Source organism: Herpailurus yagouaroundi, unplaced genomic scaffold (genome assembly GCF_014898765.1).
Source record: "Herpailurus yagouaroundi ecotype Mexico unplaced genomic scaffold, PumYag 159, whole genome shotgun sequence".
NCBI lineage: Eukaryota > Metazoa > Chordata > Mammalia > Carnivora > Felidae > Herpailurus > Herpailurus yagouaroundi.
In genome coordinates this window covers 71,065,907-71,093,237 of record NW_024412400.1, presented here as the reverse complement: position 1 = coordinate 71,093,237, position 27,331 = coordinate 71,065,907, and the positions used below count along the sequence as shown (strand labels likewise).

The 27,331-nt window shown below is 37.4% G+C and overlaps 1 pseudogene; it reads right to left on the bottom strand.

Annotated features, from left to right (window-relative positions):
- Positions 1-24,875: 24,875 nt before the first annotated feature.
- The window catches only part of LOC121034226 (inositol 1,4,5-triphosphate receptor associated 2-like), an 86,392-nt pseudogene continuing 83,936 nt past the window's right edge, over positions 24,876-27,331 (bottom strand).

Genomic DNA, 27,331 nt, shown 5'->3' with positions numbered 1-27,331 from the left:
ATGACATGTATTGAACATTACAGTATCTTACAGAATAGTTTCACTGCCAAGTGGCCCTAATTTTAAGACTCAGACATCTGTAACAAAAGCTCTCATTGCAAGTTGCACATGAGAGTTACATTTTTCATGGCCAATTAGGACACTGCTCACCTGCAGTGTTACGAAGCTATAGTCAATAACTAGTATGAATCTGTCCAAAATTATGTTTCTTATTATTTTTGAAGAGGGAGTTCTAAGGTACTGTTTTCCTCATTAGTATTATCCTGCTTCCTTTTATTTTATTCTTTTAATAGTTATTTATCTGGCTTGGCTCTTTTTCTCCTTTAAAATTTGTTTTTCCTCTTAGTGGCATCATAATTGGTCTATTTTTATGGAGGCTAATTTAATCTTCTGGGGTGTGTTCCAACATTGGAGGTTTAAAGTGCTTTTATTGCTGCCAGGTCATTACTACGTTTATTCAGGACATCTAGGTGCTTAGTTTCCTTTCTTTTACAGTTGGTCACCTTAGATGCTAGGTCTTTATTTCCTGTTGTGTTCCAGAGTCATTTTCATAGATTATTACTTATTTTTGGATTTCCTTCTTTGGAGGTAAGACTCCTTAAATATTCTGAGATAAACATAAAGGTATTATCTTCCTTTCCTAGAAGAAAAGAGATCTAGTAACTTAAAGACACTCAGATACTTTGGTAATTCCTGGTCCAGAGCTCTTTTCTGCCTTTTAATCTTACCCACACCCATAGCATACACTCTGCTTTTAGGTTGCCATTTGTACATAGGGAAGTCCTCTCTCCTATTTCTAGGACATTCCCACTATGTATTGTGTCATCAGTCCCATCATGTCTTTTATGAAACAATTGTGTTTTCCTTGTAACGAACCCATTACAGTTTACTTCTTTCACCTGTACAATTATCCTCTCACAGAAATGTAGAGTCCCATTTAACCCTTCCTCTTTTGCCAACATTTTCTCTCACAACTTATACACCAATCTCTTTCCATTATTTCTCCCAGTGTCCTTTGCTTCAGCCTCCACTGCTACATTTTTCTAGATGGGACTTTTGCAATAGTCTCTTAGTTTTCCAATTCACCTTGTACTGAACTGGGTCAACCTTTATAATACTCATTTTGCATGTAGCACAGACATCTCCAGTGGCTCAGGATTCGGTATAATGAAGACTAAGTTGACTAACACTGAAAGATATCAAGTCTGAGGAGTGCTATCATCTGATCATAGTAGGATCGGCAATTATGGGCCTAGTTGACCAAGAGAAACCAGGATCATGAATCTAGCCGAGAGAAGATAATGCCAGTCTAGACAGACAAGGCTCTCGTAGGTCTTATCCCTAATTATTTAAACTGATCTGTTACTTTCCTCAACATAAAACTTTTTTCTACACACTCAGTTCTTTGAATAAAACTTGGACTCACTGTGCTTATTTAACTCTGTACCTTTGCTTATGTTGCTTTCTGACCACTTAAAATTGCATTCAACAAACATTTATTGAGCACTTTCAAGGCAAGAGGAATATAAAAATGAAAAAGATCCTTTGCCCTTAGTAGCTCAGAGGGAAGTAAGGAGGGGGGACAAATAAGTGATTAATTATAATGAATTGCACCAAATGCCACTGCTTGTAAAGTGTTTAATGGGGACACATAAAATGTGTTCAAGGCAGGCAGGAAAGGCTAGAAAGTGGAGGTGACATTTGAACTGGTCTTCTGCTTCTCCTCAATCTTTCTAGATCCTGTTCAGGCTTCCATCCAATGGTGCTATGCCTCTCAAATGCCTGAGGCCTCTGTTGAGGTGTCAGCCTGCATTTATCAACTCCCATAACTCTCTTGGAAATTACTGTTGTTATCTCTTTTTTGGCATTGATCATCGCCTGTTACTTCACTGTTCTCTGTGTACTTTCCTCAGTTCCTCCAAATAAGTCACAAACTCTTAAACACTACAGATCATGTTTTATACTCCCTAATATCCATCTCCAGACACAGAAACTAAATCCATGTCTATTAGAGGATTTCTTCTGATCCTTTATGTACATATTAATTTCCATGATTAACGTGCAGTCACACAATAGTGACTACAAGCTATAATGATAAAAATGAATTTTTCAGAGAGAAGAGTGCACTCTGAAAGCACAATTATAATTTCTAGTGGAATGTATCATCAAATAATTCAGGTTATGCATAGAAAGTCTTAAGCTGATTATTATGATAGTGATGACTCTGTTACTTAGTGCTCGGGGAGAAATGTACACATATTTAAAACAAGTACTGCAGGAAAGACAAAGTGATGCCATGTTGTCAAAAATGTATGCAATGTTATTGCAACAAACATGCTGGGTAGAATGTATATTGATTTTTTCAGTCCTTGAGTAGGATTTCAGGTCTATAAAGAATTTCATGTTGCTTACCAGTATCAAGTTTCCTTTAAGCAAATACAGCTGACTGCTCTTTCCCGATGCTTTTCGTCAGTGATTACCAGACTGCACCATGATGTACCCTTTTTCATTCTTCCCTAAGTACTTGAGGAAAGCATGAACGATGATTATTTTTGTTTTACTTATTTAAAACAAAAGATATAGATGAAACTGAACAAAAGTGGGCAGCTTTATAGCAGAGGAAGTGTGCATGCCCGAAAATAAATTAACTATTCAAAATTGACTCAATTTGCAATTTAGGGAAAATTCAATCTAAACAAAATTCAGTCTGTCTGGATTTGGATTTTCTGGATTCAATGATCAGTTTAATAACCATCCTGTCATTCAAAAAATGTGAATCCAGTATTACTTTAAGTGTTAGTATTGGGCAATTACTTTGCTTTTTTCAGGAAGGAACTCATAAGATGAAACTGAAGCAAATTTTGCACAATACTTTAAAGGCATTGACAATGTATGAATTTTTCTCTACAAGCAGTTGTATCTCAAGATCCATTATGGGGGAACACTAGCAAAATTTAAATTAATAAAACTAGAATGTATTTATACTGTTGCCCATTTGGGGATTTAAATTTATAAATTATTTGTTTCATAGACTTCTTAGTAGAGTTAAGAAACAGATTGAAAAGCTCATCTAGCACTTTTAAATTATTATAGAAAAAAAAACTATACAAAACATTTCTAGGTTATTTAAAAAAAACAGTTCCAAGTTGCAGAAAAGAAAAAATGTTTGTAAAATTGGAGTAGATGGTTACCTAGTTTTACTGCGTATCATATTATGACATAATCCACATGTCAAGAAATTGCTTTGTATATGGGTTATAACATTTGCTCCTTTTATACGCACTAAACAATAGAGGACCCAAATTATACCATTACACGTAGTGAGGTCTAGAAGTGTGGCCCATCACATCACCTCATTTCACAAGAAAACTTCTGCCAATATTGTCAGCAGTGTATTGGCTATGAATGATCAGGAAACTAGAGGCAACTCCTAAATATAAATTTTCATGTTCAATCTGCATATACATTTCATCAATATTCATTTTCATGTAGCATTTGCTCTTGCACTATGGCCATTCTGTCTGTTCACCTGCTTCCTTTTATGGTGAGGTTTATAACAGAGGTATTCTTCTCTGTTGCCCTGCACTACTTGAAGAAAAGTGTTTCATATGTTCTCAGCCAGGCTCTTACTTTAAAAAAAATTTTTTTTAATGTTTATTTATTTTTAAGAGAGAGAGAGAGAGAGAGACAGAGTGCGAGCAGGGGAGGGTCAGAGAGAGAGGAAGACACAGAATCTGAAGCAGGCTCCAGGCTCTGAGCTGTCAGCACAGAGCCTGATGCAATTCAAACTCATAAGCCTTGAGAGCATGACCTGAGCTGAATGAAGTTGGAGGCTTAACTGACTGAACCACTCAGGTCCCCCTCCAGGCTCTTACTTTAAGTTCATTTTGTTATGAGGCTTAAAAGTAAGACATAATTTATCTAAATTTTCATGGTGAGTTCTAACCAAATTCATTTGTTTTATTAATGTCTCAATACTGTTTCAAGTATTATTCAAGATAAATCGGACAGTAATTTTAAAGCAAGATAGCTCAAGTACACCTATTCTGAAATTTATTTGTCGTATTTTGACATTGTTCACTAAAATACGTAGCACTTCCTTAATAGCATGGGTTCATTTTTTTCTTCTAGCACCTGATTATTCCTGATATTAATGGAATACCTTCCAAGCAAGATCTTGGAATAAAAAGTCAACTTTTTTTTCTTATCAAGTGCAATTTCACCAGAGAGAACAGTAAGTAAAAGTTTAAATGGCTCACTTGTAAGTTGGGGTGTAAATAATTAACGGATTTGATTGCCTTTAAGTTTTCTTATACTTTTTACTCTTCTACATAAATCAAGGGGGAAAATACTTTATCAAATGCTCATATACCATTTTTTTTTGTTTTGCTATTACAGTGAAGTCATATTTTCCTTTTGGAAGTGAGAAGAGTTAGGCTGATATCCAATAGGCATACCTTATAACACAGTAACACTACTCCTTTCAAAGTTATTCTACTAATCATTAAAAAAAATTACTTACCTAACTGTATCCGTGTGAGGTTCAAAGTTAAAGTTGATTTTTTTCTGGTAGTAGGGAGGCTTCTGTGCTGAGCATTTTCTGGCTTGTTCATAAAACTGTGTTCGGTAGAAGAACAGGAAAGCAGTGAGTAAAACAAACATACAAACCCAGGAGAAAAGATGTGCCCTGAAGACCTGTGCTAGTAGCAACGGAGAGAGGGCAGGGACAGGGCTGCTCCTCTGGCACTTTCTCCTGATTTACAGTCTGTGTTAGCATAAAGGGCTCACAGGCAGACACACTTTTTAGATGAAATCACGTTTTTGCCCCTTCCTAAATAAGGCACATCGCACATTCGTACACCAACATAGCACGCAGTGTGCTAAGGTAATAGCTTATTGACATCTCTGAATTGCATAGAGTGATATAAGGAGCATGCAAATGTCACCTGCTGCTTGTTTTAGTAACTGTTGGAAATGGTTTCATTTGGTTTTCAACTCCAGTCATAAAACAGACCTACTGTTTTAAAAGCCCACTTTTATGGCAATTTCTGGCTGTAAGGCCTGGGAAAAAAGATCATATAGGCAAAGTGGTTGGTTCTGAGAATAAGTTACCCAGTCAGGAAAACATGAACTAGTTTCACTGCTTTGAAATTATTGACATCTTTGATGTCTACATCCATGTGTAATAAGGTGAAAAGGCAATGTTTTAACTTCAAAAGAGGAAAAGGTGTTTTTGTCGTCGATTTATTCCTGTTGTTAAACAAAATTCAGCTGAGTAAATCTGAAGATCTAATGGGGTTTAGTAAGCAATTCATGAATTGGGCAGCATTCCATCTAGCAAGTGGAGGGATGCCCCAAGGAGTTGTACAAAATGGAAGATTTTTATAGGAAGGTGATGAGGGCAAGCAGTATTAGCAAACAAAAAGAAAAGATTGTTTCAAACAAGGTTTCCTTCTTTTAGTGGGGAGCACAGAGGGTCTTATTAGGTGCATTACCTCATCTTCCTTTGGGTGTTGGAGAGCCTGTGTGACAGATGACCTCATGGGTGCCAATCAGAAAATTCCTCACTGACCAGTTAAGACTACATTTCTGCCACAGGTTAAAAGGTAATTAGATTAGGTATTAAGCCTTGGTTTGATGACTTGGCCTAAGTGCTACTGTTTTGAGCCTGTGGTTTTGTGTGTTTGTGTTTGTTTATTTGTTTGTTTCTTTAACACTGTGCATGTCATTTTAAACAGAAAGACTCTCAAAATGTTACACTGGAAATAAATGAAAAAAAATCAAAATAATGTATTCATTAAAATGACACCCTATGAATGTCTTGTTCTTCAAAACCTTTACTGATGATTTTGCGACCATAGATGACTCTTGGCTGAAATACTTATTACAGTGGAGCTATCAATGGTGATCTTCTAAGTCAGTCACTCGCTTTATGTGTTTTTTTATTAACCTTTTTTTATTTTTTAAAATTTACATCCAAATTAGTATATAGTGAAGCCATGATTTCAGTAGATTCCTTAATGCCCCTTACCCATTTAGCCCACCCCCTCCCACAACCCCTCCAGCAACCCTCAGTTTGTTCTCCATATTTATGAGTCTCTTCTGTTTTGTCCCTCTCCCTGTTTTTATATTATTTTTGTTTCCCTTCCCTTATGTTCATCTCTGTTGTCTCTTAAAGTCCTCATATGAGTGAAGTCATATGATTTTTGTCTTTCTCTGACTAATTTCACTTAACATAATACCCTCCAGCTCCATCCAAGTAGTTGCAAATGGCAAGATTTTATTCCTTTTGTTTGCCGAGTAATACTCCATTGTGTGTGTGTGTGTGTGTGTGTGTGTGTGTGTGTGTATGTATACATATACATACATACATATACATATATACACCACATCTTCTTTATCCAATCGTCTATCAGTGGACATTTGGGCTCTTTCCATACTTTGGCTATTGTTGATGGTGCTGCTATAAACTTGGGGGTGCCTGTGTCCCTTTGAAACAGCACACCTGTATGCCATGGATAAATGCCTAGTAGTGCAATTGCTGGGTTGTAGGGTAGTTCTATTTTTAGTTTTTTGAGGAAACTCCATACTATTTTCCAGAGTGGCTGCACCAGCTTGCATTGCCACCAACAATGCAAAAGAGTTCCTCTTTTTCTGCATCCTCGCCAACATCTGTCATTGCCTGAGTTGTTAATGTTAGCCATTCTGACAGGTGTAAGGTGGTATCTCATTGTGGTTTTGATTTGTGTTTCCCTGATGATGAGTGATGTTGAGCATTTTTTCATGTGTCGGTTGGCCATCTGGGTATCTTCCTTGGAGAAGTGTCTATTTATGTCTTTTGCCCATTTCTTCACTGGATTGTTTGTTTTTTGGGTGTTGAGTTTGAGAAGTTCTTTAAAGATTTGGATACTAACCCTTTGTCTGATATGTCATTTGCAAATACCTTCTCCCATTCTGTTGGTTGCCTTTTAGTTTTGCTGATTGTTTCCTTTGCTGTGCAGAAGGCTTTTATTTTGATGAGGTCCCAGTAGTTCATTTTTGTTTTTGTTTCCCTTGCCTCCAGAGACGTGTTGAGTAAGAAATTGCTGTGGGCAAGAGCAAAGAGGTTTTGCCTGCTTTCTCCTTGAGGATTTTGATGGCTTCCTGATTACACTGAGGTCTTCCATCCATGTTGAGTTTATTTTTGTGTATGTTGTAAGAAAGTGGCCCAGGTTCATTCTTCTGCATGTAGCTGTCCAGTATTCCCAGCACCACTTGCTGAAGAGACTGTCTTTATTCCATTGGATATTCTTTCCTCTTTGTCAAAGATTAGTTGCCCATACGTTTGTGGGTCCATTTCTGGGTTCTCTGTTCTGTTCCATTGATCTGAGTGTCTGTTCTTGTCCCAGTACCATACTGTCTTGATGATTACAACTTTTTAGTACAGCATGAAGTCTGGGATTGTGATGCCTCCTGCTTTGGTTTTCTTTTTCAAGATCGCTTTGGCTATTCAGGGTCTTTTCTGGTTCCACACAAATTTTAGGATGATTTGTTCTAGCTCTGTGAAGAATGCTGGTGTTACTTTGATAGGGATTGCATGGAATATGTAGATTGCTTTGGGTAGTATCGACATTTTAACAATATTTGTTCTTCCTATCCAGGAGCATGGAATCTTTTTCCATTTTTTTTTTTTTGTGTCTTCTTCAATTTCTTTCATAAGCTTTCTATTGTTTTTAGTGTATAGATTTTTCACCTCCTTGGTTAGATTTATTCCTAGGTAGTTTATGGTTTTTGGTGCAACTGTAAATGGGATCGATTCCTTGGTTTCTCTTTCTGTCGCTTCATTGTTGGTGTATAGGAATGCAACTGATTTCTGTGCATTGATTTTATATCCTGCAACTTTGCTGAATTCATGAATCAATTCTAGCAGTTTTTGGGTGGAATCTTTTGGGTTTTCCATATAGAATATCACGTCATCTGTGAAGAGTGAAAGTTTGACCTCCTTCTGGCCAATTTGGATGCCTTTTATTTCTTTGTGTTGTCTGATTGCAGAGGCTAAGACATCCAATACTATGTTGATTAACAGTGGCAAGAGTGGATATCCCTGTCTTGTTCCTGACCTTAGGGGGAAAGCTCTCAGCTTTTCCCCATTGAGGATATTGGCATCAGGTCACTCGTATATGGCTTTTATGATCTCGAGGTATGCTCTTTCTATCCCTACTTGCTTAAGGGTTTTTATCAAGAAAGGATGCTGTATTTTGTCAAATGCTTTCTCTGCATCTATTGAGAGGATCATATGGTTCTTGCCCTTTCTTTTATTGATGTGATGAATCATGTAAATTGTTTTGCAGATATTGAACCAGCCCTGCATCCCAGGTATAAATCCCACTTGGTCGTGGTGAATAATTTTTTTAATGTATTGTTGGATCCTGTTGGCTAATATCTTGTTGAAGATTTTTGCATACATGTTCATCAGGAAAATTGGTCTATAGTTCTCCTTTTTAGTGGGGTCTCCGGTTTTGGAATCAGGATAATGCTGGCTTCATAGAAAGAATTTGGAAGTTTTCTTTCCATTTGTATTTTTTGGAACAGTTTCAAGGGAATAGGTGTTAACTCTTCCTTAAATGTTTGGGAGAATTCCCCTGGAAAGCCATCTGGCCCTGGACTCTTGTGCTTTGGCAGTTTTTTATTACTAATTCAATTTCCTTACTGGTATGGGTCTGTTCAAATTTTCTATTTCTTCCTGCTTCAGTTTTGATAGTGTATATGTTTCTAGGAATTTGTCCACTTCTTCCAGATTACCCATTTTATTGGCATATAATTGCTCATAATATTCTGTTATTATGGTTTTTATTTCTGTTGTGTTGGTTGTGATCTCTCCTCTTTCATTCTTGGTTTTATTTGGGTCCTTTTGCTTTTGGATCAAACTGGCTAGTGATTTATCAATTTTGTTAATTGTTTCAAAGAACCAGCTTCTGGTTTCATTGATCTGTTCTACTGTTTTTTTGGTTTTGACAGCATTAATTTCTGCTCTAATCTTTATTATTTCCTGTCTTCTGCTGGTTTGGGGTTTTATTTGTTGTTCTTTTTCGAGCTCCTTAAGGCGTAAGGTTAGGTTGTGTATCTGAGATCCTTCTTCCTTCTTTAGGAAGGCCTGGATTGCTATATACTTTCTTCTTATGAGTGCCTTTGTTGCATCCCAGAGGTTTGGGGTTGTGGTGTTATCATTTTCATTGACTTCCATATACTTTTGAATTTCCTCTTTAACTGCTTGGTTAGCCCATTCATTCTTTAGTAGGATGTTCTTCAGTCTCCAAATATTTGTTACCTTTTGACATTTTTTCTTGTGGTTGATTTCAAGTTTCATAGCATTGTGGTCTGAAAATATGCACAGAATGATCTCGATCTTTTTGTACTTACTTAGCGCTGAGTTGTGTCCCAGTATATGGTGTATTCTGGAGAACGTTCCATGTGCACTGGAGAATGTATGTTCTGCTGCTTTAGGATGAAATGTTCTGAATATATCTGTTAAGTCCATCTGGTCCAGTGTGTCATTCAAAGCCATTGTTTCCTTGTTGATTTTTTTATTATATGATCTGTCCATTGTTGTGAGTGGGGTGTTGAAGTCTCCTACTATTATGGTATTACTATTGATGAGTTTCTTTATGTTTGTGATTAATAGATTCATATATTTGGGTGCTGTCACATTTGGCACATAAATGTTTACAATTGTTAGGTCTTCTTGGTGGATAGACCCCTTGATTATGATATAATGCCCTTCTGCATCTCTTGATACAGTCTTTATTTTAAAGTCTAGATTGTCTGATATAAGTAAGGCTACTCTGGCTTTCTTTTGTTGACCATTAGCATGATAGATGGTTCTCCATCCTCTTACTTTCAATCTGAAGGTGTCTTTAGGTCTAAAGTAGGTCTCTTGTAAACAGCATATAGATAGGTCTTGTTTTCTTATCCATTCTGTTACCCTATGTCTTTTGATTGGAGCATTGAGTCCATTGATGTTTAGAGTGACTACTGAAAGATATGAATTTATTGCCATTATGATACTTGTAGAATTGGAGTTTCTGGTGGTGTTCTCTGGTCCTTTCTAATCTTTGTTGCTTTTGGTATTTATTTATCTGTGTGTGTGTGTGTGTATTTTTTTTTTTTTCATCTTTTCTCCCCTCAGAAAGTCCCCCTTAAAATTTCTTGCAGGGCTGGTTTAGTGGTCACAAACTCCTTTAATTTTTGTTTGTCTGGGAAACTTTTTATCTCTCCTTCTATTTTGAATGAGAGCCTTGCTGGATAAAGAATTCTTGGCTGCATATTTTTCTGATTAAGCACACTGAATATATCCCACCACTCCTTTCTGGCCTGCCAAGTTTCTATGGATAGGGCTGCTGAAAACCTGATCTGTCTTCCCTTGTAGGTTAGGGACTTTTTTTCCCTTGCTGCTTTCATGATTCTCTCCTTGCCTGAATCTTTTGTGAATTTGACTATGATATGCCTTGTTGATGGTTGGTTTTGTTGAATCTAATGGGGTCCTCTGTGCTTCCTGGATTTTAATGTCTGTCTTTCACCAGGTTAGGAACGTTTTCCACTATGATTTGCTCACATAACCCTTCTACCCCTATTTCTCTCTCTTCTTTTTCTGGGACCCTATGATTCTGATGTTGTTCCTTTTTAATGAGTCACTGATTTCTCTAATTCTTAAATAGTGCTCTTTTGCCTTAATCTCCCTTTTTTCTGCTCATTATTCTCTATAAGTTTGTCCTCTATATCACTGATTCTCTGTTCTGCCTCATCCATCCTTGCTGCCACTGCATCCATCCGTGATTGCAGCTCATTTATAACATTTTAAATTTCATTCTGGCTATTTTTTACTTCTTTTATCTCTGCAGAAAGTGATTCTAATCTATTTTCGACTCCAGCTAGTATTCTTATTATCATGATTCTAAATTCTGGGTCAAACATCTTGCATGTATCTGTGTTGGTTAAATCCCTGGCTGTCATTTCTTCGTGTTCTTTCTTTTGGGGTGAATTCCTTCCTTTTGTCATTTTGAGGGAGAAAAAGAAATAATGAGGTAGAAATATTGAAATTGAAAAAAATAAAAATTAAAAAAATAGTAAAATTAAATATTACACACACACACACACACACACACACACACACACAAATTGAATAGATGATGCTAGATCCTAGGTCTGTTTTTGTCTGGGTGTTGAAAGTGGTTTGACAGAGTAGAGAAAAAAAAAGGAAATCACTTGAGAATTTGAAAAAATGAACACTGAAGTAGACTAAAATAAGATGATGGGGGTAAAATAGAATTTGAAAAAGTATATACACAAGTAAAGAATATAGTAGAAAAATATTAAATAAAAATATTTTTAATAAAAATTAAAAATAAATATGAAATTTTTCTTTTTATGTAATTAAGAAGAAAAGAAAGGAAAAAGAGAAAAAAGAGAAAATAGAAAAGAAAAAAGAAATCGTTTGAAAATTTGAAAAAGTGAATACACTGTAGTAGACTAAGATAAAATGATGGAAGTAATATAGAATTTGAAAAAATTTACCTAAAAACAAAAAATATACTAATAAAAATTAAATAATATTTTTAATAGAAATTGAAAGTAAAAATGAAGTTTTTCTATTTCTGCATTCAAGAAAAAGAAAAGAAATGAAAAAGATAAAAAAAGAAAAATAAAGAACAAAAGGAAATTGTTTGAAAATTTGAAAAGGTGAATACACTGAAGTAGGTTAAAATAAAATGATGAAAGTAATATAGAATTTGAAAAAATTTACACAAAGATAAAAATGTAGTAATAAAAATTAAAAATATTTTTAATAAAAATTGAAAATAAAAATGAATTTTTCTCTTTCTGTATTCAAGAAAAAGAATTGTAAAAGTGAAAAAGAAAAAAGAAAAAAAAGAAAGAAAATTGAATAGATGAACCTGCTAACAGATTGAAGTAGGACTGAAATTGCTTCTTTTTCCCCTAGAAGTCAGTCTATGTAGCTTTTTATAGTCCATAAATTAAGCCAGCAGTGACACTTGTGTTCTTGAAGGGGAAAGTTGGCCCAGTTGAGCAGGGCTCCGTGTAACAACTCTGCTCTCCACTAGATGGCACTGCTAGCCTACTGGGGTGGATTGTTGCGGTGCTCATAGGTGTGTATGCGCATGGGCAGGAGTGGTGAAAATGGAGCCACCCAGCTACCCAGTCTGTTCTCCCAGATCAGCAATCGTGCACCCATCCTCTGTCTTCAGCTCTCATCCACTCCCCGCTTTTCCACTCTCTGTGACCAGGCCCCAGGCAGTACCTCTCTCCTGAGTTTTGTCTCAGATGTGGCTGTTTTCCCCCTCCCCTTACTTCTGAAGGACTGTGGCTTTGCCTGTTTCGCCATTCTGTGGGAGGGTCTCACCAAGCAATGGCTGAATGAGCAATGGCCGAATATTGGCTGCACTGAGGAACACCCACTGGACCCTCCTGCTGCCGGTGCCCTGAGACTGTGGCCAGGCGCCAGCTGCCCCAGAAACAGTTTGTGAGACAGTGTAGCAGCAGTGTTTCAGGGATTATGGAAAATCACAACACACATCTGGCACCTGGCTTCACCCTTAAAGACCTTGTTCCAGCACCAGCGAATGTGGCCATTTTCTGGGGTCTGCTGGGACCAGGTGGCTTCAACAGTCTCTACCAAATGTCCTTCCAGCAGTGGAACCGCTTTTCCCCGTGTGGCCCGAGAACCTCCCGGACCCCACTCTGTTCCTGGGGATTCTCCCTTCCCACCAGAGCACCGCCAGGTATCGAGCTGCAGAGTTGCAGCCTTTGCACTCCCCTTGTTTACAGTCTTAATGGAATTTAAACCTTTCCCTTTCTCCTTTATCCCTTTTTAGTTTAGTCCCTGTGGCTGTTTCCAATTTTCTACTTTCTCTCCAGTTGTGTTTGGGGAGGGGTGCTTTTCCTGTATTCTCCCCCCACCCAGTCTCTGTCTTCTGTCTGCCTGGAAAAGCGATTCCCTACCTTTTGCAGCTTCTCACTCCCCAAATTCATCTCTCCGCACCATGTACCTGGTGAATTCTGTGGTTCAGGTTGTGCAGATTGTTGTGTTAATCCTCCAGTCAGTTTTCTAGGTGTGTAGGATGGTTTAATGTTGGTCTGGCTGTATTTCATTGGAACAGGACACACAAAAAACTTCCATGCTGTTCTGCCATTTTGGCTCCTCCCCTGGGATCAGTTGCTTGATTTCTCTTTTTGTTGCTTCATTATTGGTGTATAGAAAAGCAACTGATTTCTGTACATTGATTTTGTACCCTGCAACTTTGCTGAATTCATGTATCAGTTCTAGCAGTCTTTTGGTGGAGTCTTTTGGGTTTTCCATGTAGAGTATCATGTCGTCTGCAAAGAGTGAAAGTTTGACTTCTTTGCCAACTTCGATGCCTTTTATTTCATTTTGTTGTCTGATTGCTGATGCTAGGACTTCCAACGCTATGTTACACAACAGTGGTGAGAGTGGACATCCCTGTTGTGTTCCTGATCTCAGGGGGAAAGTCTGTTTTTCCCCATTGAGGATGATATTAGCTGTGGCCTTTCCATATATGACTTTTATGATATTTAGGTATGTTTCTTCTAGTCCAACTTCCTTGAGGGTTTTTATTAAGAAATGATACTGTATTTTGTCAAATTCTTTTTCTGCAACTATTGACAGGATTATATGGCTCTTCTCTTTTCTTTTATTAATGTTATGTATCACATTGATTGATTTGCAAATATTGTGTCAGCCCTGCAGCCCAGGAATGAATCCCACTTGATCATGGTGAATAATTCTTTTTATGTGCTGTTGAATTCAATTTGCTAGTATTTTGTTGAGAATATTGCATCCATATTCATCAGGGATATTGTCCTGTAATTCTCCTTTTTTGTGGGATGTCTGTATGCTTTGGGAACCAAGGTAATGCTGGCATCATAGAATAAGTCCAGAAGTTTTCTTTCTGTTTCTATTTTTTGTAACAGCTTGAGAAGGATAGATATTAACTCTTCTTTAAATGTCTGGTAGAGTTCCCCTGGGAAGCCATCTGGCACTGGACTCTTATTTGTTGGGAGATTTTTGATAACTGATTCAATTTCTTCACTAGTTATGGGTCTGCTCAAATGTTCTAATTCTTCCCATTTGAGTTTTGGTAGTTTGTGGGTATCTAGGAATTTGTCCATTTCTTCCAGGTTGTCCAGTTTGTTGGCATATAATTTTTCATAGTATTCTCTGATAATTGCTTATATTTCTGAGGGATTGGTTGTGATAAATCCATTTTCATTCATGATCTATTTGGGTCCTCTCTCTTTTCTTTTTCAGAAGTCTAGCTAGGCGCTTATCAATTTTGTTTATTTTTTCAAAAAACTAGCTCTTAGTGTCATTGATCTGTTTGTTTTTGGGGCGGGGGAGGGAGCGGATTCTATATTGTTTATTTCTGCTCCAGTCTTTATTATTTCTCTTCTTCTGGCCTTGGGGTTTCTTTGTTGTTCTGCTTCTAGTTCCTTTGAGGTGTGCTATTAGATTTTGTATTTGGAATTTTTCTTGTTTCTTGACATAGACCTGGATTGCAATGTATTTTCCTCTTAGGACTACCTTTGCTGCATCCCAATGTGTTTGGACTGTTGTGTTTTCATTTTCATTTGTTTCCATATATTTTTTTAATTTCTTCTTTAATTGCCTAGTTGACCCCTTCATTCTTTAGTAGGGTGTTCTTTAACTTCCATGCATTTGGAGGTTTTCCAAACTTTTTCCTGTGGTTGATTTCAAGTTTCATACCATTGTGATCTGAAAGTGTGCATGGTATGATCTCAATTCTTTTATACTTTTTGAAGGCTGTTTTGTGACCCAGTATGTGATCTATCTTGGAGAATGTTCTATGTGCACTCAAGAAAAATGTGTACTCTGCTGCTTTAGGATGAAAAGTTCTGGATATATCTGTCAAGTCCATCTGGTCCAGTGTATCATTCAGGGCCATTGCTTCTTTATTGATTTTCTGTTTAGATGATATATCCATTGCAGTAAGTAGAGTATTAAAGTCCCCTGCAGTTACCACATTCTTACCAATAAGATTGCTTATGTTTGTGATCAATTGTTTTATATATTTGGGTGCTTTCAAATCTGGTGCATAAACATTTATAATTGTTAGCTCTTCTTGATGGATAGACCCCACAATTATGATATAATGTTCTTCTTAATCTCTTGTTACAGCCTTTAGTTTAAAATCTAGTTTTTCTGATTATAAGTATGGCTACTCCAGCTTTCTTTTGACTTTCAGTAGCATCATAGATAGTTCTCCATCCCCTCACTTTAAATCTGAAGGTGTCCTCAGGCCTAAAATGGGCCTCTTATAGATAGCAAATAGATGGGTCTTGTTTTTTTATCCATTCTGATGCCCGATGTCTTTTGGTTGGAGCATTTAGTCCATTTACATTCAGTATTATTATAGAAAGATATGGGTTTAGAGTCATTGTGATGTCTGTAGGTTTCATGCTTGTAGTGATGTCTCTGGTACTTTGTGGTCCTTGCAACATTTCAGTCACAGAATCCCCCTCTGGATCTCTTGTAGGGCTGGTTTAGTGGTGATGAATTCCTTCAGTTTTTGTTTGTTTGGGAAAACCTTTATCTCTCCTTTTCTGAATGACAGATATTCTGGATAAAGGATTCTTGGCTGCATATTTTTTCTGTTCATCACATTGATGATTTCCTGCCATTCCTTTCTGCCTGCCAAGTTTCAGTAGATAGGTCTGTGACCAGTCTTATGGGTCCACCTTTGTAAGTTAGAGCCTGTTTATCCCTACCTGCTTTCAGAATTTTCTCTTTATCCTTGTATTTTGCGAGTTTCACTATGATATGTCATGCAGAAGATCAATTCAAGTTACATCTAAAGGGAGTTCTCTGTGCCTCCTGGATTTCAAAGTCTGTTTCTTCCCACAGAGTGGGGAAGTTCCCAGCTACGATTTGTTCAACTACACCTTTGGCCCCTTTCTCTCTCCCTTCTTCTGCAACTCCTATGATATGGATATTACTCCATTTCATTGAATAGTTCTCTAATTCTCCCCTTGTGGTCCAGAATTTTTTTATCTCTCTTTTTCTCAGCTTCATCTTTTTTCATAATTTTATCTTGTATTTCACTTAGTCTCCCCTCTGCCCTTTCAATCCTGCTGTCAATGCCTCTAGTTTATTTTGCACCTCATTTACAGCATTTTTTAATTCATCATGACTATTTTTTAGTTCCTTGATCTCTGTAGCAATAGATTATCTGCTGTCTTCTATGCTTTTTTCAAGTCCAGTCATTATTATGACTATTATCCAAAATTTTTGTTTAGTTATGTTGTTTATATCTGTTTTGATCAATTCTCTAGCTGTCCTTTCTTCTTGGAATTTCGTTTGAGGAGAATTCTTCTGTTTCATCATTTTGACTAGTTTTCTGTCCCTTTTGTGTTTTAAAAACTTGTTATGTGCCCTGCATCTATGAGCACTACTATATTAAAGAGGGTCATACACTGTCCAGGGTCTGGCCCTTCAGGTGGTGTTTTTTTGAGTGTGTTACTTGATTTCTGTTGTTGTGACTTTCAGTACTTTATCTCCCTACTCAGTGTGATGTTTTGGACCCTCCACCAGGTTTGCTTTGATTTGTTCCTTGAAGTATCCCTGGAAAGGAACACAAACAAACAAAAACAAAAACAAACAAATACACAAAAAAATCCCAAAACAGAAAACCAGAAACACCAGCTACAAGTAAACAACAGGGTGGAGGTGGTGCTGATGGAAGAGATCTTATCCCATACAAAGAGAGAAATGACAGGGGGAAGGGAAAAAAGAAAAGAAAATTGACCAGACAGAGAAACCATATGGCTTAATCCAGACAGAAAGGAAAATAAGGAGATGTACAACAGGTATAAAGAGAAAAGATTAAAAATGTCTGCTTAAACAAACCAACAACCAGAATAACCAGACTAGAGGAGGAAAGAGATAAGAAGGAGAAAAGGAAGGGGAAAAAATCAATATATAATAAAAATTGTCCAAGAATTAAATCAGGCAATGCAAAACTGCAGGGTATGGGTGGCAGCGCTGGTCTGGAGGAGGGGCCATCTGGTTCATCAGGGTCTATCCCACTGAAGTAGATTTGCAGTTAGCAGGTGCTGAGGAGCGTGGTTTGGTGTAGGCGGGTCCTGCCTCCCCTGTGGGCCCACTGTTTCTTCCCTGAAGACCCACCTTGTTGGTGATGCAGAGAAAAATGGTGACACCCCAGTCTCTCCTCCACAGACCAGGTGTCCCAAACTACTCTGTTCAGGACATTCTCACTGTGCTGGGGTGTGAACTGGGTGGTTTGTCCTCTCTGCCAGCTCCCATGCCTCCCTGGCACTTGGTTGTAATTTAAACCCTGATGTCTTAAAGAGTTCTGCTCTGTGCACCCTGATGGGGGAAGAGCTCCCCTGCTGCCTCACAGTGCCATGTGTGCTATTTGTCATGCTCTGCTGAATTCAGTACCTCCCTGGCACTCCGATGGGACTTAAACCCTGATGTCTTAAAGGTTCCCACTCCATCTGCCCTGGTTTTGGGGAAGTGGCAGTCCACACTGCTGGAAATGTGGTCTCTGGCTGGTGGATGCAGGTAGGCTTTGTCCTTCCCACAGCACCCCAGGGAGGGGATTTCTTGCTTTTACTGTACTTTGAGGACTGTGCTCCTGACGTAGCCACTGAATGGGGGGCTGGATCCCCTCCTCCCCAGGTGCTTGATCTAGGCAGCAAGCCCCATCCAGAGCAAGCCCCACTGTTAGAGATTGGATTTTTCTCCATCCCGGTCTAAGGTTTTTCTCTTGTCTAGGGACAGTCCTATGCTTCCCCAGCTGCTCTTTCTCTTCCCTTTGTCTCTCTGCAGAAGGGGATCCCTTCCTTCCATGCCTACATGGCCCATTTTATCCCTCCCAGTTTGTAATCACCCACCGATGGCCCCCCAGGTTGTCCCAATGGGTCCCTGGAGGCATCTCTGTCACTTTGCTACACTGACTCTTACAGTTCAAAGTCCTTTGGCCTCAACACTGCTGTGTTTTAGGGATGAGGGAACTTCGGATCCCCCTACTTCTCCACCATGTTGGATCCCCCTCCGATTTGCATTTCTTTCCTGTGTTTTTTAGATAAACTGGGCAAATATGCATACAGATAGATTAATTCTTTTTTTTTAAGTTTATTTTGAGAGAGAGGGTGTATGTGAGCACATGAGCAAGGGAGAGGCAGAGAGAGAGGCAGAGAGAGTTAATCCCAAACAGACTCCGCACTGGCAATGCAGAGCCTGACATGGGGGCTCAAACTCATAAAGTGTGAGATCATGACCTGAGCCCAAACCAAGAGTCAGAAATTTAACCGACTAAGCTACCCAGGCACCCCATAGACAGATTAACTCTTATTTCACCTTTATTCTTATACAAAACTTAGTGTGCTACATAAAACTCAGAGTATACTAAATCTTGTGTGAGAATAAACCAATGTGTCTTGCTTTTTTTCCCCACTCAGTATTTCCTGTAAGTCACTCCATCTTAGTGCATAGAAATTTTCTGTGTTCTTTTTCATGACTCTGTAGCATAGATCTATTATTGCACCACTGTTTATTCAACATATCCCTTTTTAATATTCCTTATTAATTAGAATTAAGTAAAATTTTATTACAAATGGGACCTTATGCCTATGTTGTTAGTCTTTGTGGAGTTATATTTACTGCTGATGTATAAGAAGTCCTGTTTCTCTATAACCTCACCAATGAAGTGTTTTTCAAACTCTTGATTTCTGCCTGTTAGTTAACTAATGATATCTCTGTGTAATTTTGAGTCTCTGATATTATGAGTGATATTAATCCTTTAAGGACCATTTGACTTTTTTGTTCATTTTCTATGAACAGATTATTAATGTCTTTCAACTCCAAGTACTTGAAACTATTTTTTATTTTTGTAAAACTATAGATACACAGAAAAGTTGTAAGTATAGTGCAGAGAGTTTCCATGCACCCTTCACTTAGCTTCCCACATATTAGCATTTTAAATTACCATGGTGCATTGACTGAAACTAAGAATTTAACCTTGGTATAACACTATTCACTGAATTATAGACTTTATCTGGAGTTTGCCAGTGTTCCCTAATAGTGTTATATTCTGTTTGAAGATCCAATCCAGGATATGACATTGCATTTAGTTGTCATGTCTTCTTAATCTCTTCTGATCTGTAACTGTTTTTGAATTTTTCCTTCTTTTTCATGACCTTGACACTTTTGAAGAGTACTGGTTTGGTGTTTTGTAGGAAGTCTTTTGTCGGTTTTTCTGATATTTTCTCATGATTAGAGTGGATTATAAATTTTTGGAAAAAATATTGCAGAGCTGAAATGCCTTCTCATTGCATCATATCTGAGATATGTGATATCAATATGCCTTATAACTGATGATGTTAACCCTGATCACTTGGCTAAGACAGTTTTTGCCAGGTCTGCTTACAATAAAATTACTCCCCTCCCCTGTCATATATTAAAAGTGAGTAACTGAGTTCAGTCCACACCCAAGGGAAGGAGAATTATGTTCCACCTTTTGGAGGAAAAGTATACAAGAGTTAGTGGATATATGTTAAAACCACCACAGGACTTAAAAAATATTTGTATAGGAGTGCTTGGGTGGCTCAGTTGGTTCAGCATTGACTCTTGATTTTGGGTCAGGTCATGGTATCACAGTTCTTAGGATCAAGCCCCATGTCAGGCTCCATGCTGACAACACAGAGCCTGCTTGGGATTCTCTCTTCCTTTCTCTCTCCCCTCCCCTATTTGCATACATGTGCACTCTGTCTCTAATAAATAAATAAACTTTAAAAAAAAAGAAAACAATTTATAGAAATATTTTTGCTTATATGAAAATATTGTTTATCCTTAAAGTTCTGCCCACTAATTTTAGCACTTGCCTGCAGCAATTGTCACATGGTATTCCAACGGTAATTTTCTATTTCCCTCATTGCATCTACATTTATTATTTGGAATTCTTCTATAAGGAAGATTTGTCTCTTAAACCCCATTTAGCTATTTATTCAATCATTTCTTTATATTAGTGTGGACTCATAGATACTTATTTTAATATTTGGCTTTAATTCATCATTATTGTTATTTATGTATCGTTCAAATCGTTTCAGGCTGTTGGGAGTTCTTTCAGATGGTCTCCTGTGTGTGTGTGTGTGTGTGTGTGTGTGTGTGTGTGTGTGTGTTTACTACCTTGCTTTCTAACACTACAAAATACTTCAGGCTTGTCTTATATTTTCCCTATCATGTCCTATAGACATACAAATTTTAAAAGCTTTTTTACTTTGAACTGTTTTTATGCTTACAAAAGATTTGCAAACATAATAGAAAGTTCCTATAAAGCCTGCACCCAGCTTTTCCTAATGTTCACATCTTATAGAACCATAATCAATATCAAAGCAAAATAGATATTTCTTCCACCTTTTCTTATCTATCATGAATGTGACACTTTTAAAAAGTACTAGTCAGGTACTATCCTCAATATGGTTTTATCTGATATATTCTGTTCTTAAACTGTGTATCTTGGGAAAAAATACTGCAGGGGTGATCAGACACATTTTTTAACCTCTCTCAACTTCAGACTCCTTGTCTGTAAAATGTAATGATACAAGGACTTTCCTCATAGATCTGATGTGATAATTAAAGAGACAATAAAATAAACTGCCCAGCATAAGACTTGATGCATATAAAGTTTTTGATGTTAGGTATATAATCATCATCATCATCATCATCATACTTAAGTTGGTAATTTTTTAATTAAAAATTTTTTCCCTCAGCTGCTGTTTTTAGCTTTTGAAAAAGCAAGTGAGAATCCATAAACTGAAACACACACACTTCAGAAAAAAAAGCTTTTTTAATACCCCAATAATGATGACATTGTAGAATGAAAATATATTCAATCACTTTCTAAGTTTGTTGTTAGAAAAACCAATCTTTTGTTGCAGATTAAAAATAAGTTATGAGCCCATTCCCCATGGCTTTTGTAGTTTTTAATTCTGCATAATCTGTGTTGTAAACTTGATACCTTATAATATACTTTCACTAAATTTTAATCTTTGTTTTAATATTAATATCCTAATTTGTTTAGGGATTTCTTTTAATTTTGGGGTGAACATCTTTTTTAAAATTTTCAGTATAGTTAACATACAGTGTTATATTAGTTTCGGGTATACAACATAGTGGTTCAGCAATTCTATACATGAGTCAGTGCTCACTGTGATATGTGTACTCTTCATCCTCTCTACCTATTTCACCCACCCCCCAACTCTCCTCTGATGAACACCAGTCTGTTCTCTATATTTATCTTTTCATTTGTCTTTTTTTTCTTTGTTCTTTATTTTGTTTCTTAAATTCAAGTGAAACATATGGCATTTGTCTTCCTCTGACTTATTTCACCCAGCATTACGCCCTCTAGTTCCATTCATATTGTTGTAAATGGTAAGATTTCATTTTTTGATCACTGATAATATTCCATTGTATATGTACCACCTCTTCTCTATCCATTAATCTATCAGTGGACACTTGAGCTGCTTCCATACTTTGGTTGTCATAAATAATGCTACAGAAAACATAGGGGTCCATATATCTTTTTGAATTAGTGTTTTTGTATTCTTTGGGTAAATGTCTGGCGGTGGAATTACTGGATCATATGATAATTCTATTTTCAGTTCTTTGAAGAACTTCCATACTGTTTTCCACAGTGACTACATCAGTTTGCATTTCCACCCACGGTTCCTTTTTCTCCATATCCTCACCAACACCTGTTGTTTCCTGTGTTTTTGATTTTAGCCTTTCTGACAGGTGTGAAGTGATATCTCATTAGGATTTTGATTTCCATTTACCTGATAAGTGATGTTGAGCATGTTTTCATGTGTCTGTGGCCATCTGGATGTCCTCTTTGGAGAAATGTGTGTTCACATGTTCTGCCCATTTTTAATTGGATTATATTTATTTGTTTGTTTGTTTTTTTATGTTGACTTGTGTAATTTTATATTATGCTGGTAATTGTTAATATCACTACTGTCCTCATTTCACCTTCATTATTTCAACAAATCTTTATTGAACATTTTACCATACTCAAGTCTCATTCCCTGTTCTCCTCAAATCCATCCAACATATATCTACTAGAGTGATCCATAAAAAACCAAGCATTTATTTGATCAAATTATTTCATTCCTTAAAATATTTCTTGGGGTGCCTGGGTGGCTCTGTTGGTTAAGCGTCCGACTTCGGCTCAGGTCATGATCTCATGGTTCATGAGTTGGAGTCCCGCACTGGGCTCTGTGCTGACAGCTTTGAGCCTGGAGCCTGCTTTGGATTCTCTGTGTCCTTCTCTCTCTGCCCCTCCCCCAATTCTCTCTCTCTTTCTCTCTCTCAAAAATAAACATTAAAAAAATTTAAAAAATATTTCTACTATATTAAGTAACTAACCATTACCTAGAGGGTGAAGTTTAAATTTCTTAATGTGACATCAAAATCATTCATCATCAGGGGCGCCTGGGTGGCGCAGTCGGTTAAGCGTCTGACTTCAGCCAGGTCACGATCTCGCGGTCTGTGAGTTCGAGCCCCGCGTCGGGCTCTGGGCTGATGGCTCAGAGCCTGGAGCCTGTTTCCGATTCTGTGTCTCCCTCTCTCTCTGCCCCTCCCCCGTTCATGCTCTGTCTCTCTCTGTCCCCAAAATAAATAAACGTTGAAAAAAAAATTTAAAATCATTCATCATCTGGGTCCCGCATACTTCTTCAGGTTTATCTCCAACTCGTGCTTTGAATATTGCTTGTGGGTCCTCACAATAAAGATGCTCTTTCTTCTTTTTGAACTCATGTAGTTCCCTCTGCCTGGCTATTTTCTCACAATGTTTCACATCCTCCCAGTAAACTTCCATTCATTCTCAAGACTCAACTCTTATTTAATCTCTTCCCAAAACTCTTCTTTCCCTTTAGAGGTTGTTTTAAATACCTGTTCCATAGGTCCATAGCACCCATTTACTCATTTATAGAGTCAATAGATATTTATTAAACACTATGTTCTAGGTTGGGTGTTAACCAGAAGCCTTAATAGGAGCAACTGTATAAGAAATGGGATTGCAGGTGACCAGCAAGAAAACTATGGCAAGAATTATGACCAAGCATATACATTCTGGTTTTTCCTGCATTTAGATTGCTGGCAGACGTAGACAAACAAAAGCCTATTTGAGTAAGTTGAAGTTTTTAAAAGCAAACCCATATTAGCAGTTTCTGAACTCTGGTACTCACTCCTAATATTTATTTGAGAAGAGTCAGAAACTTAAGCAGTAAGCTTCCTTTTGAAACATTTATCCCCCCCTAGGATTAAAGGAATGGAAGTTCCAAATTTAGGGTGCACAGTATTAACTGTACCCTTTCCCACAAAAATGGATATTTTTGGAACTCAAAGGTCATATTCAGAAGGAATAAGATTGAAGTTAGATTGTGAAATTTTTACATATTAATTCAATGCTCAACTTTTCTTATGGTTTTTATAAGTTAAAGTAAATTATTTATCTGCTAAAGTTTCTATTTTTCTTATGTAAGCACTAATATTCTCGTATTTCCCAATAATATCTCATTGTTTTCAAGGGACCAAGTTCACTTAGATGGGAGCCAGTGTTTTTGAGAATGATGACAAGAGCTTGAAGTCTCTATGGATACCTGTGGTACCTTCAAGTTCATTTGTAATTTAATAAATTATTAGAGAAATGGAGTTTAACATGTAGAGTTGAGTAGGGATGAGAAATTGACAATTATTGCTGCTTTTTATTAAACTCCTATATGCCACTGACTATGCTGGGTGCTTTACATACATGATCTAATTTGACTCTTACAGTAGTTCTTCAGATTAACTATTAATATATCCCTGTTCAGAAGAGTTGTCCTTGCCTATAGTCAGCTAGTTAACCATGAGTGTGGGGTTTAAATCCATGTGTTCAGGATTTGAAATTCTTTCCTTTTTCCCTACAGGAATCTATTGTTCAAAAAGTGGTGGGATGAAGGCAAAAATGTGGTTGGAATAAGATGATAGAACATAGAGTCCCTCACTCAGTCAACTATCAGAGTGATTAGAAGTAGCTTTTTCAAAATAGAGATTCCCAGGATCTACTAAGGTCGAGTGAATCCTCAATGGTTTTTTAAAGGCTCCAGGGTGACTTAGATACATCCTATGGAATAGGGTTAAGCAATTCCTGAAATGCAGTATTAACAAAATATTTCAATTATATTGTATAGAAAGACAAGGACACTTGTCCTTGGAGAGGGTGAAAATATAGCCATAGGAGGGGAATTACATGCGAATTCCACAGAAAGAAGAAATGAAATTTAAGGCTGGGAAAATAGGTAATAATTTATTAATCTTGGTATCATAATATTATTTCTCAGAAGTTAACTTTAAATGACTTTTGGCTACTTCAAAACATGCACCTCAGAGGGTTATAGTTTACTACCAGTGAAGCTATTCAATAGAATGGGCTATTGAAGGTAATTTCTAAATAGGAGTTTCAGAAATTGAGTGATGGCAACTTTGTGTAGTTTCTTAAAGAGGCTAGGGTTTACTTGTAGAGATCTGACACAGGTTTCAAAAGAGCTTTTTCTTTTCTTTCTTTCTTTTTAAGATTTTAATGCTTATTTATTTTGATAAATTTTAACAAATAATATATATCTTATGTATCTCTTTCTCAAAAAGCTTATTAAAATAATAAGCTCCCCCCCATTGTATTTTAATTGGGGAAGTAATCTCATAAAAAGGAAATGTAAAATATCTTAAAACAATTCTGAGGACCTCTGGTTCCATGCTATAATTTCCCAGCTGAAAGTTACTAATTTATGAAGTTCCTATACTGAAACTTTACAAATCAAGATATGCATATTAGGATGTGCTGTAGGTGCACTGGTGGTGGCTCATTGTGTCAAAGTCTGAGAAATGGATGCATGATATGTTCTACAGACATCCAAGAGTCCCCATCCTCTGTGGGAGCAGCATCCAGAGACATTTGAGGAAACTGGACTATGAGGAAGCCCATCAAAGCTGCAAACAGTGCAATGAATACAACAAAAGCCAAAGTGCCTTAGTAGTCTTTTTGTTTTGTTTTTTTTTTAAGTTTATTTTTCAGAGAGAGAGTGAGCGCAAGCAGGGGAGGGGCAAAGAGAGACAGAGAGGGAGAGGAGAATGCCAAGCAGGCTCCACGCTGTCAGCAAGGAACCCTATGTGGGGTTTAAACTCACAAACCATGAGATCATGACCTGAGCCTAAATCAAGAGTGAGTCGCTTAACTTACTGAGCCACCCAGGCACTCCTTAGTAGTCTTTCTGGTGGAAGTCTTGAGATTTGTTGTTCAGGGAGCTATCATGTCATAAAAACACGAGATAGACCATTTTGATGGATTATTTCTCTTTGCAGAAAGACTTAATGTGGCATTCTTGTCCTTTCTACTGTTTCTTCTTCAGATGGTTCCAAGTTACCTTTAGTTTTTAGTTCACATTTTTCTTCTTCAGCATCTGCCCGGGAATAGGTGCTTATAAATCCTTGTAATGAGGGATGGTGCTCTCTTTGTTATGATCCCCCAAAACGCCAACTGTTTGACCATCCCAGTCACCATTCCTGAATTTCCAATATTTCTGGGTAAAGAGATGATGGTCACTCTTCAAAGAGAAAATGGCTTGATGTTTAAAAAAGTTGAACTTTTTTTTGAACTTGGCAGTCATCTTCATTGACAAGAAAGTTAAAAGACCTTTCATTTTGCAAAAGAACCCATTTTGGTTCTTCTAGTTCAGCATGCTTTTTGGCATGCATTATTTTTCAGATTTTCTCCCTGCTGAGTCATCATTTCAACTGCTTTACTAACCTGGCTTGCCTGATTAATAGCTCCCAATATCTAAGCCCTCCTGGCTTCTCATGCTGTACACTGGCTAAGGAACATTATATTCTTCTCCAGCTTCTTAATGATTTCCTGGCCCTGGCTGTCATCTTCACAGAACAATGTTAAAGACTCTAATAGACATTTAGATATGTCTTTCTTCAGATTTTCTTCTGTCCAGTCACAGGACCTTCCTTCAAACTCCACTACTTTCTCCAAGGTAAACCAGTTGCATTATTGCTGGAAAACAATAATCTGAGAAATTTGCCCTTCACCTCCTTCTCATTAGCAGAAGTGTTGTCACTAAGCTTTTTCCTATTTTTAAAACGTGTTTAAAATAGTCACAAAACTTCATGTTAAAGTGAATTATTAGGGCTTCATTTATAATTTAAAACGTATCCCCATAGTATAAAATAACATAAGGTTGAATAGTCCATTAAAAGGAAATAACAGAAATTTGGCATTATAATTAAGAGATAGTTAACATGTTTAAGAAGTCAGGGTTTTATTCTGTATATATCAAACAGTTTAAAATATATAAAATATGACTTATAGGTGCCGGAAGCCGAGCTATCCAACCAGCCTGATGGCAGGGCCCGGGCGGTGGATGGATCGGGACTGCAGGCGGCCCACCGACAGTGAAGCTTCTTGTACTCCTGCTTTTATGTAATTTGGCCTTAATAAAAGTACCTGGGGAATTGTCTGTTGGGGAATTGCCCTCGACAGACCCCTGGGAAAAGAACCATTGGGGAAGGAAATAAGGTTCCGCAAGGAAATTGTGCAGCCCTACGGTTAGCCCTTGCCACCCCCTATAAAGACCCCTCTACCTAAAGGAAGGGTAGCCTCATATGTTTGCCAGCAAAGGAGGAATAAATGGATTTAAAAGCCCCACTCCGGCAACAAAGGAGTGTATCTATGGGCACAAGTTACTCCACCCCTAGACCCACTTGGCCCCCAGAAGGCGTTCCAGATGATGATTGAACCTAGTAGGTTAAGGTACAGAATGTTTCATTAGTTCCTAGGTGCATTGTCTTTCTGAGAATGCATAAGGCGTGGGTTCCCAAGGCCCTCTTGGCCCCCTCCTGGCACCTCGGACTGAGGCGAATACTTTTGTTCCTCAAGCCACAAATGGTTCAGGGAAACAACTAAGAGGTCTTGTCCCTGTAACTGTTCCACTTGAGGTGTTGAGAGATAGATGACCTTTCATGAAAACAGCAAAACAAATGCTTTATAGATTATAGATAAGCATAGATACATAATGAAAGTAATGTAAGAAATTAATCAATAAGCAAAGGGCAGGAGGGAGCATTATGAGAAAATAACCATGTTATTCCTTAAAGGGTGATTACATATAGGAACATTTTTAGAATTAGGTAATACCAGAACATATAGATGATGCATGCTACAAGGAAATTGCT